We start from the raw sequence: 2,858 nt of genomic DNA on the forward strand, positions 1-2,858 counted from the left end.
TCCGGCGCGCTTTATAAAATCCAACGCCCTCCCACCGCTCTGTGCCTTGCCACCGCTCTCTCCCTGCTCTGTGCCTTGCCACCGCTCTCTCCCCGGTCTTTCTCGCCTCACCACCGCCGCGCCACCATGCCGCCGCGTCGCCGGGAAACTTGGGGATACCGCCGCGTTCGCGCGTGCCCCTTCGGCGGCTTCTCCGCCGAGATCCGGTTCCGCGGGATGCGCCTCGGCCTCGGCAATTTCGACACCGCCAATGATGCCGCCCGCGCGTACGACGTGGCAGTGTGGCGCCTCCGGTGGCATCATAGAACATTGAACTCCCCCAACGTGCCGACGCAGGCGCGGGCGCAGGAGCTCACGCCTCTGCCGTGGCTTATCACTGACGAGGATCGTCGCGACAACCGGAGGCGGGAGCATCATCTCGGCATCACCAAGATGGACGAGGAGGCCATGGTGCTGTGGCACCAACGCTTCCTACAGGACATCATCAACGAGCACGAGCTCTACATGCAAAGGAGGGCGGAGAGGGAGAAGAGGAGGTAGGAGCAAGACGCCTATTGCGAGGACAAGCGTACGCGGCGGATGCTCAAATCAACATGAGGCTAGGAGCAGCGTCGCCCTGGGAATCCGACGAAGATTTGTATCTTCACACCTACATTGAGACGTCCGAGGAGGACATCACCGAGGAGGAGTCGGACGACGAGGAGTAGTTGAACTATCTATTTTTTATCTATCTATGCTATATCTATGCTGAGAACAATCCTCTACTCTCTAGTCTCTACTCTCTATCTCTACTTCTCGATCTCAGCACTGTAAAGGCTTTTTTAAAGCGCCACGCGTTGCGCTTCTGTTGGAGATGCTCTAACATGGCAGACGAGTGCTTTAATGTTGCCCACAAGATGCGTGAGTATTACTACTAGTAGTATATTTTTCTTGCCATGTTGAGATTTTAAAACCACGAGTGCGAAAATGCAGAGGAGCAATGAAGAGAAAACACGGGATATTGGGGACATCTTCAAGGAGTGTGGCAAGTTAAAGAGGAGTTGCACCGAACCTGTAAAATGAGCTTTGGTAAGTAACACCCTTTCAATTACTTTCGTTTAGCCTCGTGTTCTTCGATGTGTATATGTTGTAGTTTCTGTTTCTCTTAGCCTCGTGTTCTTTGATGTGTAATAAGAAGAGTCCTAATCGTCCTAATTCTTTCGTTTTTAGCTTGATGTAGGAAGTGGGTGTTCTCACCTTGTAGTCTGTTTTTATATTTTTTCCTTTTGAATTCACTTCTGCGAGTCCTGTTTATCTGGCTTCTACTAAATGGATCTGGGTTGCTCTGAGTATTGATCTTAAAAAGAAGTAACTTCATGTCAGGATGGAGTTCCTGTGAGGAGGGAAGTATGGTCAACCTCGAGATCATGTTTCCAAAATGAGGCTGGATTACACACAAGGTGCCAGTTCCCTAATGATGCTGGATTAGACACAAGGTGCAAATTCCCGGATGATGCTGGATTACACACAAGCCAGGTGGATTCGTCAGCTGTTCGTGTCCTCGCGGGGCTGAAAGAAAGCCTGCAACAGCCCTTGAGAATGTAGGTGAGTTCCTGCAGAAGCGAAAAGAGCAATCAAATGCTCTCTTCACCCAAGCCAAAGAAGAGATGGAAAAAGCTAGAAATAAGCTAGCAGAGGCAGAGCAGGCTAGGCGTCTCCTGCTATCTAAAACTGTTGTCAATACAAAATTTCCTTCATGATAGCTAGGTTCAAATGTTTATCCAGTCAGCATGCCTGTTGTGATGTCCGTGCATCTACTGATGTGGCACAAAATAATTTTGTTTGGGTCATGTAATAACAGCAATTACTTTCCAAACAATTACAAACGAAACATTGGACATGGTATAGTTCCCGCGCAAGCCCGACATTCCAAGTCCAACTTCCACATCAAACTCATGTTAACAGATATCTGCAGATTCATAGATAATGTCCACAACCATGGTTCACTTCAAAGCCAAAAAAATGTGAGGAGAGTTATAAATAAAGAAAAACCTCTAGTTCCTGCTACCACTGCGAGCACAGCAAGTCAAAACCATGCGTAATTAATTATATTTTGGTCATTTTTTGTGTTCTAAAATGCCGGTCGGCTCGCGGAAGGACGTGTTGCCGGCACACGTGCGGATTCAATGGAGGCAGGCGGGGCAGTCTAAAGCCGGTTGCATGTGGCGAGGAGGCGTGTTTAGCCGGGCCTGCAGCGAGTTGGGCCCTCTTGGTGCCTGCGCTATGAGAGGACGCGTCCGTGTCAGAGCAATCACTCCCTCAAGTCCTTTTTGTTTGTGTATAACAAAATTTCATTTTCCATTCACATTTTGCAAGTAAAATTCATGGACAAACTTTGACCCAAACTACGATGGTGACTAGCACTACAAAAAATACACTTCCGTGATGATACGTGTTTGTCACAGTAGGTCACGTTTTCTATCATGCATGTACATCCATGACAAATTTATGATAGAATCAAGATAGTCATACCTGTGTTGTCGTAGAAGTGTTCCATGACATTACCAAAATTATCATCACGGAAGTGTCCACTTCCATGACGATAAATCGCGCGTCACAGAAGTGCTTTCGTCAAGGGTGACCAAAACGTGGCATCCACCATAATGGAACACCGTTAAGCTATCGGGTCCGGTTTTGGGTCCGATAACCCGTTAACAGCTTTGACCAATGGGGATTTTCCACGTATAAAATCATCATTGGTTGGAGGAAACACATGTCGGCTCACCGGTGGGACAGATGTCATCCACTCATTGGACCCAAAGCGCCTATGATACGTCGACACGTGGCAGGGCCCAACAGAGGCCCATTCCTGTGAAAAG

This window comes from Aegilops tauschii, chromosome 4, assembly GCF_002575655.3.
Source record: "Aegilops tauschii subsp. strangulata cultivar AL8/78 chromosome 4, Aet v6.0, whole genome shotgun sequence".
Taxonomy (NCBI): Eukaryota; Viridiplantae; Streptophyta; class Magnoliopsida; order Poales; family Poaceae; genus Aegilops; species Aegilops tauschii.